The sequence below is a fragment of the Bufo bufo genome, chromosome 8 (assembly GCF_905171765.1).
Source record: "Bufo bufo chromosome 8, aBufBuf1.1, whole genome shotgun sequence".
NCBI classification, from domain to species: Eukaryota; Metazoa; Chordata; class Amphibia; order Anura; family Bufonidae; genus Bufo; species Bufo bufo.
In genome coordinates, this window is record NC_053396.1 from 6,002,988 (window position 1) to 6,016,486 (window position 13,499).

Below are 13,499 nucleotides of genomic sequence, written 5' to 3' on the forward strand. Positions count from 1 at the left end.
CTGCCTATATGGCACCGTAATACAGGGACGTCCTTCCTTTACCTTCATAATACAGCATCGCTGATGCCATAATACTAGGGCAGAGCTAAGGGTTGCCATTTGACTGCTAAGCGACCAACCGGCCTGGTAAGTGTGTGTAGAAGCATCCATGGCCCATAGAATATAATACGCTATTCTAGAAGGAAGTACATAGATATATACAGATGTATACAGCCCTGGGCCTATGGGAGGGATACATCATAGTGCACGCTGGGAGCTTTAAACGCAAACTGGAAAAAAAAACTAGCTGTTATTAATTCCTTTCCTGCCTAGACCACCATGTACACAGACAATTCCTAGACCACTAGGTATATTGACAATATAACCCCTTACTGCTCTAGACCACCAGAGATGCTGACCATAACCCCTTACTGCCCTAGACCACCAGAGATGCTGACAATAACCCCTTACTGCCCTAGACTACCAGTTATATTGACAATAACCCCTAACTGCCCTAGACCACTAGGTATATTGATAATAACGCCTTAATGCCCTAGACCACCAGGGATGCAGATAATTATCCCTTACTGCCCTAGACCACCAGGGATGTTGACTTTACTGCCCTAGACCACCAGAGATGTTGACAATAACCCCTTACTGCCCTAGACCACCAGAGATGTTGACAATAACCCCTTACTGCCCTAGACCACTAATGATATTGACAATAACCCCTTACTGCCCTAGACCACCAGGGATGTTGACAATAAGCCTTTATTGCCCTAAATCACCAGATTTGTTAAAATGAACTCCTTATTGCTTTAGATTTTCAAGGATATTGACATTAAATCCATATTGCTATATTGCTCCGGGAGGAGAGAGGGGGGGGGGGGGATAATAACCCATTATTGCCCTAGACCATCAGGAATGTTGACAATAGCCCCTTACTACCTTATGAAAGCAGGGATACTTTACAATAACCCCTTCATGCCCTAGACCACCAGGGATGTTGACAATAACCCCTTACTGCCCTAGACCACCAGGGATGTTGACAATAACCCCTTACTGACCTAGACCACCAGGGATGTTGACAATAAGCCTTTATTGCTCTAAATCACCAGATTTTCAAGGATATTGACACTAAATCCATATCGCCATATTGGTCCTGGGGGGGGGATAATAACCCATTAATGCCCTAGACCACCAGGAATGTTGACAATAGCCCCTTACTACCCTATGCCAGCAGTGATGTTTACTATAACCCTTTATTGCCATAGTTCACCAGGGGTTTGACAATAACCTATTATTTCCCTACACCACCAGGTATATTGACAATAGCCCATTATTGTCCTAGACCACCAGGAATGTTGATTATAACTCCTTATTGCCATAGTTCACCAGGGATGTTGTCAATAACCCCTTATTGCCCTAGACCACCAGGGATGTTGACAATAACCTCTTATTATTCTAGACTACAGGTATGTTAATAATAGCTCCTTTTTTTGCTCAAGACCACCAGAGATGTTGACTATAACTCCTTATTGCCTTAGACCACCAGGAATGTTGTCAATAACCACTTTCTGCCCTACACCACCAGGAATGTTGTCAATAACCACTTTTTGCCCTAGACCATCAGGAATGTTGAGTATAATTCCTTATTGCCATAGTTCACCAGGTTTTGACAATAACCTCTTATTACCCTAGATAACGAGGGATGTTAACAATAACCTCTTATTATTCTATACCACTGGGTATGTTATTAATAGCTCCTTTTTTGCTCTAGACCACCAGGGATGTTGAGAATAAGCCATTATTGCCCTAAATCACCAGATTTGTTGAAAATAACTCCTTATTGCTTTAGATTTTCAGGGATTTTGACATTAAATCCATATTTCTATATTACTCCTGGGGGGGGGGGGGGGGGGGATAATAACCCATTATTGCCCTAGACCACCAGGAATGTTGACAATAGCCCGTTACTACCCTATGCCAGCAGGGGTGTTTACAATAACCCTTTATTGCCATAGTTCACCAGGGGTTTGACAATAACCTATTATTTCCCTACACCACCAGGTATATTGACAATAGCCCATTGTTGTCCTAGACCACCAGGGATGTTGACTATAACTCCTTATTGCCTTAGACCACCAGGAATGTTGACAATAACCTATTTCTGCCCTACACCACCAGGTATATTGACAATAACCCCTTACTGCCCTAGACCACCAGGGATGTTGACAATAACCCCTTCCTGCCCTACACCACCAGGGATGTTGACAATAACTCCTTACTGCCCTAGACCACCAGGGATGTTGACAATAACCCCTTACTGCTCGAGACCACCAGGTATATTGACAATAACCCCTTACTGCCCTAGACCACCAGGGATGTTGACAATAAGCCTTTATTGCTCTAAATCACCAGATTTGTTGAAAATAACTCCTTATTGCATTAGATTTTCAAGGATATTGACATTAAATCAATATCACCATATTGGTCCTGGGGGGGATAATAACCCATTATTGCCTTAGACCACCAGGAATGTTGACAATCGCCCCTAACTACCCTATGCCAACAGGGATATTGACAATAACCCTTTGTCATAGTTCACCAGGGGTTTGACAATAACCTCTTATTGCCCTAAACCACCAGGTATATTGATAATAACCCCTTATTGCCCTAGACCACCAGGAATGTTGACAATAACCTCTTATTACCCTAGATAACGAGGGATGTTAACAATAACCTCTTATTACCCTAGATAACGAGGGATGTTAACAATAACCTCTTATTATTCTATACCACCGGGTATGTTAATATTAGCTCCTTTTTCGCTCTAGACCACCAGGGATGTTGACAATAACCACTTATTGCCATAGACACCACGAATGTTCGCAATAACCACTTATTATCCTAGACCACTAGGTATGTTACCAGTAACCCTTAATTGCCCTACACCACCAAGGATGTTGACAGTAACCCCTTTTTTTCCCAGGCCACCAGGTATTTTGGCACTGACCTTTTCAATACAGTAGACCACCTGGGATGTTGGTATTAACCCTTTTTTTTTACTCTAGACCCCAGGAGATATTAACTGTGTGTGTAGCCACGTCCTTCCCCACGTTCTCTCCACCTTTTTTGTATTTTGTGATGGCAAGAAATATCACATAATTAGTAACTACCATATGTCAATACGGCATTTTATCCTGGAATCCAGCTTACATGGTTAAACATCATTTTCAGGCATTTCCTAAGAAGTTTTTGGAGTTGTAATGGCGGCCATATTGGTTGTCACCCAGCTTTCCCAGGAAGAGACAGAACAGAGAAACGGATGAATTGTCTTTTAGGGCTCATGCACACGGCCGTTGTGCGGCCGTTCCTTGCATTGGGGACTGCAATTTGCGGTCCCCAATGCACGGGAAACATCCGTGCGGTGGCCAGGACGGATTGACACCCATTCAACTTAAATGGGTCCGTGATCCGTCCGCACCGTAAAAAAATAGAACATGTTAAATTTTTTGGCGGTGCGGAGGCACGGACAGAAAGACCATAGTGCTTCCGTTCCGCACCGCATCTCCCAGATTGCGGACCCATTCAAGTGAATGCGGGGTGCACATGGCCTGTGTCCGTGTATTGGGGACCCACTGGTTGCGGACCGCCATAGGGCCACGGCCGGGCAATGGCCGTGTGCATGAGGCCTTATTGTGAGGATCCACTGGACGTCTGGTAAGTCGTCTCAGAAATCTGAAGGTTTGGGAGGAGAAGTGATGACTCCACTCATTGCTGTTCTGTGATATCCTTATCTGTTCTCACCGCCTGCCAACTGCCAGCGGGTAGTGTCAGCGGGCAAAACCGTGAGGGGGGAGAGGCTGCGACCGGGGCAGGCATCAAAATAGACAAGCACGGATGTGTCATAACCGACCCCTCAAAGAAGACGAAGAGAAAGAAACATCCAGCAAAGTCACCCAGCTTTTCTGGACTCCTGAATGATAATAGTATTGTATATAGTGCCCAGGTTATACCAGCGTGGTCCATATCACTACAGTATATACAAGAAGATGTATAACTTATACCAGCTGTACATATATAATTATATACAGGAGATACCCAGGTTATACCAGCTGTACATATATAATTATATACAGGAGATGCCCAGGTTATACCAGCTGTACATATATAATTATATACAGGAGATGCCCGGGTTATACCAGCTGTACATATATAATTATATACAGGACATACCCAGGTTATACCAGCTGTACATATATAATTATATACAGGAGATGCCCAGGTTATACCAGCTGTACATATATAATTATATACAGGAGATACCCAGGTTATACCAGCTGCACATATATAATTATATACAGGAGATTCCCAGGTTATACCAGCTGTACATATATAATTATATACAGGAGATGCCCAGGTTATACCAGCTGTACATATATCATTATATACAGGAGATGCCCAGGTTATACCAGCTGTACATATATAATTATATACAGGAGATGCCCAGGTTATACCAGCTGTACATATATAATTATATACAGGAGATACCCAGGTTATACCAGCTGTACATATATAATTATCTACAGGAGATGCCCGGGTTATACCAGCTGTACATATATAATTATATACAGGAGATGCCCAGGTTATACCAGCTGTACATATATCATTATATACAGGAGATGCCCAGGTTATACCAGCATGTTCCATATCACTATATATAAGAAGATGTATAACTTATACCAGCTGTACAGATATAATTATCTACAGGAGATGCCCGGGTTATACCAGCTGTACATATATAATTATATACAGGAGATGCCCAGGTTATACCAGCATGCTCCATATCACTATATACAAGAAGATGTATAACTTATACCAGCTGTACATATAAAATTATATACAGGAGATACCCAGGTTATACCAGCATGCTCCATATCACTATATACAAGAAGATGTATAACTTATACCAGCTGTACATATATAATTATCTACAGGAGATGCCCGGGTCATACCAGCTGTACATATATAATTATATACAGGAGATGCCCAGGTTATACCAGCATGCTCCATATCACTATATATAAGAAGATGTATAACTTATACCAGCTGTACATATAAAATTATATACAGGAGATACCCAGGTTATACCAGCTGTACATATATAATTATATACAGGAGATGCCCAGGTTAAACCAGCTGTACATATATAATTATATACAGGAGATGCCCAGGTTATACCAGCTGTACATATATCATTATATACAGGAGATGCCCGGGTTATACCAGCTGTACATATATAATTATATACAGGAGATACCCAGGTTATACCAGCTGTACATATATAATTATATACAGGAGATGCCCAGGTTCTACCAGCTGTACATATATAATTATATACAGGAGATGCCCGGGTTATACCAGCATGCGCCATATCACTATATATAAGAAGATGTATAACTTATACCAGCTGTACATATAAAATTATATACAGGAGATACCCAGGTTATACCAGCTGTACATATATAATTATATACAGGAGATGCCCAGGTTATACCAGCTGTACATATATAATTATATACAGGAGATACCCAGGTTATACCAGCATGCTCCATATCACTATATATAAGAAAATGTATAACTTATACCAGCTGTACATATATAATTATATACAGGAGATACCCAGGTTATACCAGCTGTACATATATAATTATATACAGGAGATGCCCAGGTCATACCAGCTGTACATATATAATTATATACAGGAGATGCCCAGGTTATACCAGCTGTACATATATCATTATATACAGGAGATACCCAGGTTAAACCAGCATGCTCCATATCACTATATATAAGAAAATGTATAACTTATACTAGCTGTACATATATAATTATCTACAGGAGATACCCAGGTTATACCAGCATGCTCCATATCACTATATATAAGAAGATGTATAACTTATACCAGCTGTACATATATAAATATATACAGGAGATGCCCAGGTTATAGCAGCATGGTCCATATCACTATATATAAGAAAATGTATAACTTATACTAGCTGTACATATATAAATATATACAGGAGATACCCAGGTTATACCAGCATGGTCCATATCACTATATACAAGAAGATGTATAACTTATACCAGCTGTACATATATAAATATATACAGGAGATACAATTATATATATACAGCTGCTATAACCTGGGCATGTCCTGTATATAATTATATATGTACAGCTGGTATAACCTGGGCATCTCCTGTATATAATTATATATGTACAGCTGGTATAACCTGGGCATCTCCTGTATATAATTATATATGTACAGCTGGTATAACCTGGGCATCTCCTGTATATAATTATATATGTACAGCTGGTATAACCTGGGCATCTCCTGTATATAATTATATATGTACAGCTGGTATAACCTGGGCATCTCCTGTATATAATTATATCTGTACAGCTGGTATAACCTGGGCATCTCCTGTATATAATTATATATGTACAGCTGGTATAACCTGGGTATGTCTTGTATATAATTATATACAGTACAGACCAAAAGTTTGGACACACCTTCTCATTCAAAGAGTTTTCTTTATTTTCATGACTATGAAGGCATTAAAACTATGAATTGACACATGTGGAATTATATACATAACAAATAAGTGTGAAACAACTGTAAATATGTCGTATTCTAGGTTCTTCAAAGTAGCCACCTTTTGCTTTGATTACTGCTTTGCACACTCTTGGCATTCTCTTGATGAGCTTCAAGAGGTAGTCCCCTGAAATGGTCTTCACTTCACAGGTGTGCCCTGTCAGGTTTAATAAGTGGGATTTCTTGCCTTATAAATGGGGTTGGGACCATCAGTGGCGTTGAGGAGAAGTCAGGTGGATACACAGCTGATAGTCCTACTGAATAGACTGTTAGAATTTGTATTATGGCAAGAAAAAAGCAGCTAAGTAAAGAAAAACGAGTGGCCATCATTACTTTAAGAAATGAAGGTCAGTCAGCCGAAAAATTGGGAAAACTTTGAAAGTAAGGGCTATTTGACCATGAAGGAGAGTGATGGGGTGCTGCGCCAGATGACCTGGCCTCCACAGTCAACGGACCTGAACCCAATGGAGATGGTTTGGGGTGAGCTGGACCGCAGAGTGAAGGCAAAAGGGCCAACAAGTGCTAAGCATCTCTGGGAACTCCTTCAAGACTGTTGGAAGACCATTTCAGGGGACTACCTCTTGAAGCTCATCAAGAGAATGCCAAGAGTGTGCAAAGCAGTAATCAAAGCAAAAGGTGGCTACTTTGAAGAACCTAGAATATGACATATTTTCAGTTGTTTCACACTTGTTTGTTATGTATATAATTCCACATGTGTTAATTCATAGTTTTGATGCCTTCATAGTCATGAAAATAAAGAAAACTCTTTGAATGAGAAGGTGTGTCCAAACTTTTGGTCTGTACTGTATGTTTAGCTGGTATAACCTGGGCATCTCCTGTACATAATTATATAAGTACAGCTGGTATAACCTGGGTATCTCCTGTATATAATTATATATGTACAGCTGGTATAACCTGGGCATCTCCTGTATATAATTATATCTGTACAGCTGGTATAACCTGGGCGTTTAGCTGGTATAACCTGGGCATCTCCTGTACATAATTATATAAGTACAGCTGGTATAACCTGGGTATCTCCTGTATATAATTATATATGTACAGCTGGTATAACCTGGGCATCTCCTGTATATAATTATATCTGTACAGCTGGTATAACCTGGGCATCTCCTGTATATAATTATATATGTACAGCTGGTATAACCTGGGTATCTCCTGTATATGATTATATATGTACCGCTGGTATAACCTGGGTATCTCCTGTATATAATTATATATGTACAGCTGGTATAACCTGGGTATCTCCTGTATATAATTATATATGTACAGCTAGTATAACCTGGGTATCTCCTGTATATAATTATATATGTAAAGCTGGTATAACCTGGGTATCTCCTGTATATAATTATATATGTACAGCTGGTATAATCTGGGCATCTCCTGTATATAATTATATATGTACAGCTGGTATAACCTGGGCATCTCCTGTATATGATTATATAAGTACAGCTGGTATAACCTGGGCATCTCCTGTATATAATTATATATGTACAGCTGGTATAACCTGGGCATCTCCTGTATATAATTATATATGTACAGCTGGTATAACCTGGGCATCTCCTGTATATAATTATATATGTACAGCTGGTATAACCTGGGCATCTCCTGTATATAATTATATATGTACAGCTGGTATAACCTGGGTATCTCCTGTATATAATTATATATGTACAGCTGGTATAACCTGGGTATCTCCTGTATATGATTATATAAGTACAGCTGGTATAACCTGGGTATCTCCTGTATATAATTATATATGTACAGCTGGTATAACCTGGGCATCTCCTGTATATAATGATATATGTACAGCTGGTATAACCTGGGCATCTCCTGTATATAATTATATATGTACAGCTGGTATAACCTGGGCATCTCCTTTATATGATTATATAAGTACAGCTGGTATAACCTGGGCATCTCCTGTATATAATTATATATGTACAGCTGGTATAACCTGGGCATCTCCTGTATATAATGATATATGTACAGCTGGTATAACCTGGGCATCTCCTGTATATAATTATATAAGTACAGCTGGTATAACCTGGGCATCTCCTGTATATGATTATATATGTACAGCTGGTATAACCTGGGTATCTCCTGTATATAATTATATAAGTACAGCTGGTATAACCCGGGCATCTCCTGTATATAATGATATATGTACAGCTGGTATAACCTGGGCATCTCCTGTATATAATTATATATGTACAGCTGGTATAACCTGGGCATCTCCTGTATATAATTATATATGTACAGCTGGTATAACCTGGGTATCTCCTCTATATAGTTATATATGTACAGCTGGTATAACCTGGGCATCTCCTGTATATAATTATATATGTACAGCTGGTATAACCTGGGCATCTCCTGTATATAATTATATATGTACAGCTGGTATAACCTGGGTATCTCCTGTATATGATTATATATGTATATGCACACATGGTTTATCTCCCGTCCCCATGTGGCAGTAAGGATTTGAAGCTGTGGTCGGCTTGTGCTTTTCAGAATTTATCTTTCGGTGACATCTTAGGGGCCTCTGAGAAGTCGGGAGTAAATAGCAAGAGGGGGAAATGAAGGATCCGTGGACGCTGGAGATATTAACCATTTCCTGACTGTAAAAATAAGAAAGCTTAAAATATAAAGCCACAAAGACCTGTGGTAATAAGTAGTCAATCACTTGGCGGACTGGGTGAGGACGCACTATAGGATGCCCACCGAATATAACATTATTAAGGATCCCTATGGTGGTTTCCAGAATTTCTGGATTAGGAGATGTCAGAATAAAGGAATGTGAGTGCATTTGGCACACTTCACTTTCTTAAATTCATTTTATATTGCCCTAAGGATGGTAGCTCATATTGAGGCCCAAATAGCTGCACCCCCCTTCGACAGGTAGGCTGGAAGGCTGAGTGATATCCATCATGGCCGCCATCAGAGGGGTTTGTACCCAGCTTTCTCAGACTCCCGAATGACAAATCTGTCTATGCATGCAGTGGTAAGGGGGCATGGAGGCGTCACTCACTGCATAACTGGGCAGATTTGCTATGGACGGGTATAAGGCAGCCATATTGGTTGTCACCCAGCTTTCCATGTAACAGATACAACCATGAAGAAGTGAATGGTTGATCATATGATGCATGGACGGGCTGGGTCCGCCAGGACTATCTGTCCTGAGACATAAATGGGGGTCCCAAGCAGGGGAACCGAAGTCCAAACTTTAATGGCCGAGCAATTTAACCCCATCCTATACTTCTCAGTCTAAGCAATACCTCTGATATCAAAACTTTTGGGTGCAAGTCTTATGAAATGACCCCACTTTCCCTAAAGGGGATATAGATTTTTTGGGGGGGGTTCAGATACTAATCATTTACGTCCATAGATTTTGCAAAGATCGTTTCAAACTGTGAGATTTGTTCAGCCTTGTTTTTGCATGGAGGACGGAGGCGAGATATGCTGAGTAATTGGGTGAGGATGGGGTGTAACCTCCTTGTGAGACACTGGGAGGCACTGATAAAGAGCGAGGCTTCAAAGCACAAGATATAATGCCTACAGTATAGACACTACCGAGAAAACTAAATCGCTGGCTCTCCGTCTGCTACTACTGGTCGCGGTTTTTTCCGGTCGCCAGTCTGCACGGTCACTTACATAAAGGAAGGATAAGGGCTCATGCACACGACCGTATGTATTTTGTGGTCCGCAAAAAACGGATCCGCAAAAAATACGGGTGACGTCCATGTGCATTCCGTATTCTGCGGAACGGTACAGCTGGGCCCTAATAGAACAGTCCTATCCTTCTCCGTAATGCGGACAATAATAGGACAAGTTCTATTTTTTTGCGGAACGGACATATTTAAACAAAATGCACACGGAGTAACTTCAGTTTTTTTTGCGGACCCTTTGAAATGGTTCCGCATACGGTCTGCAAAAAAAAAAAGGACACGGAAAGAAAATACGTTTGTGTGCACGAGCCCTTAGTGAAGTGAGAACCTGTGCAGACATGTGACCCCCATGGGTGCTGCAATATTAGGATGGGGCGTGGTGGTGGTGTCAGATAACTCCTGAAAGGGGCCTCATTTTTAGGGCTCATGCACACGAATGTGTTTTCTTTCCGTGTCTGTTCCGTTTTTTTTTTTTTTTGGTGGACTGTATGCGGAACAGTTCATTTCAATGGGTCTGCAAAGAAATGTCTGTTTTGCAAAAAAATAAAACATGTCCTATTATTGTCCGTATAGGACTGTTCTATTAGGGGCCAGCTGTTCCGTTCCGGACATCATCCGTATTTTTAGCGGATCTGTGTTTTGCGGACTGCAAGGTACATGCAGTCGTGTGCATGAGCCCTTATGGACAAGGATAGAACTGTTCTATTAGGGGCCAGCTGTTCTGTTCCACAAACACACGGAATGCACACGGACACATCTGTATTTTTTGCAGATCCGTGTTTTGCAGACCACAAAATACATACGGTCGTGTGCATGAGCCGTAAAGAAAAGAGAAGATAAACCTAGACCCCACAGAGGCCACCTAGGTTGCTTCTGTGGTACATACACATTTGCCCCTGCAGACAATATCAAACAGACACCCATGCAAAGCCTATAAAAGCGTTATCACAGCCGTCGTCAGCAGAATATAGGCTGCTGTAAATGACATCTGTACTCTGCTGGTGTACTGCAGTTCTCCTAATCCCAGCAAAAATCTGTAATTTACCAAGTCAGGCTCCTAAAGATTAGGCAGTTCTTGCAGCGTACCTACTGGCTGTTTTCTTAGGCTGTGACGCCACCCTCTGGCACTGTGCAGAAATGAGTAATGGCTGGAGACAAACTACTGAACCAATAAAATTCTGCATGTTGGGTGGCCTGCATCATTGGGGTCTCAGAAGCCAGACCCCCGATGGTCAGTGACAGACTATACTAAGGATAGGTTGTCAGTGATCTAATCCTGGAGAGAGCGGAGATCACCTCTCAGACAGGAATAGGGAGCAGGGTACCCCAGTCCATAGTAATGGTGGGGTCTCGCCTAATTAGATATAAGTGCCACACGTTTTGCTTGTGCGAAAATGCCTTTAGAGTAGGACCACACAAAGGCAGCTATGACGCGACTGAAAAGCGTTTGTTAAAGGAAATGTCCCACCTCTGGTAGAGGCTCCTGTCTCAAAAACTGGGCCCCATCGTGAACATGGAGGATGCCGCACATGCGCAGCTTTCTCTATTTACTGCTACGGGACCCCTGAAGATGGCTCCGCTGGTTTTGGAAGTACCAGAGCAGTGAATGAAGAAAGCTTGCGTGGCATCTTCTTCATTCATGGTGGGCCACGTTCTTGAGATAGGAGAATGTACCAGAGGTGGGACCTACACCTATCAGACATGTCAGGTCCATCTACACAGTGATTTTGGCTGTGACAGCTGTCGCGCGACCAAAGATCATGGTGTAGAGGGGCTGCCATAAGAATGAATGGGGTCACAGCACAACCCACATGTTTTCTACGAATGTGGCAGGTCAATTGCAAAACATCCATCGCAGAAAACATGTAAGTCCCGCTGGAAAACAATTCATTCCTATGGCAGCCCCACTACAGTGTGATCTTTGGTCTGTCGCAGCCAAAATCGCCGTGTAGACGTGCCCTTATATCCTATCACTATAAGGGCTCATGCACACAACCGTATGTGGTCCGCAAAACACGTATCCACAAAAAATACAGATGATGTATTTTTGGCGGATGCATTGTAATAATGCCTATTTTTGTCCACAAAACGGACAAGAATAGGACATGTTCTTTCTTTTTTGCGGAACAGCCATGCGGACATACGGAATGCACAGGGAGTCATTTTAGTTTTTTGTGGACCCTTTGAAGTGAATTCTTCCGTACACAGGCCAAAAAAAAACAACGGAATGGGCACGGAAAAAAAATACGTTCATGTGCATGACCCCTAATATAAATGTCCAGATGAGGATATCCAATTTAACTATTTCACCTGCAAAACCGCACGGCCAATTGTAATGATGTGGCCTCTTATCAATCCGTTTACAAATGCCAGTGTCCGCGTGACTTTGTGGGTTTTGGCTGCATTGGTGCCACCCAAAAAGTACACGTGGCAGTCCGTCGGTCGTAAACCACGTAGCTAAATAATCTGCAGTTTATCATTAGCTGCTTATTGTTAATCGGCGCATGGCCGTCAGCCACATTGCAGCTGCTACGTGTAGTCCTGGTGTCCAATAGCTCCAGTTCTCAGACTAATGACTGGTTAAAGGGCGCCAGTCAGCAGATCTGTCCCTATGACACTGGCTGACCTGTTACATGAGCGCTTGGCAGCTGAAGGCCTCTGTGTCGGTCCCATGTTCATATGTGCCCGCATTGCTGAGAAAAATGAAGTTTTAATATATGCAAATGAGCCTCTAAGAGCAACGGGGGCGTTGCAGTTACACCGAGAGGCTCAGCTCTCTCTGCAGCTTCCGAGCCCTCTGCACTTAGATTGACAGGGCCAGATGTGATGACGTCTTTCCTGCCCTGTCAATCAAAGTGCAGAGGGCTCAGCAGTTGCAGAGAGAGCAGAGCCTCTCGGTCTAACTGCAACGCCCCCGTTGCTCTTAGAGGCTCATTTGCATATATTACAACTTTATTTTTCTCAGCAATGCAGGCACATATTAACATGGGAGCAACACAGATGCCTTCAGCTGCCAGTCAGCTAGTGTCATAGGGAGAAATCTGCTGACTGGGGCCCTTTAGTGTATGTAATTTTTATTTAACCAGGCCTCACTTAGCAACACAAGCCTGTCTGTAGCAACCAATCAGATTGCAGCTTACATTTTTTCAGTGAGGGTCAGAAAATGAAACAAGCG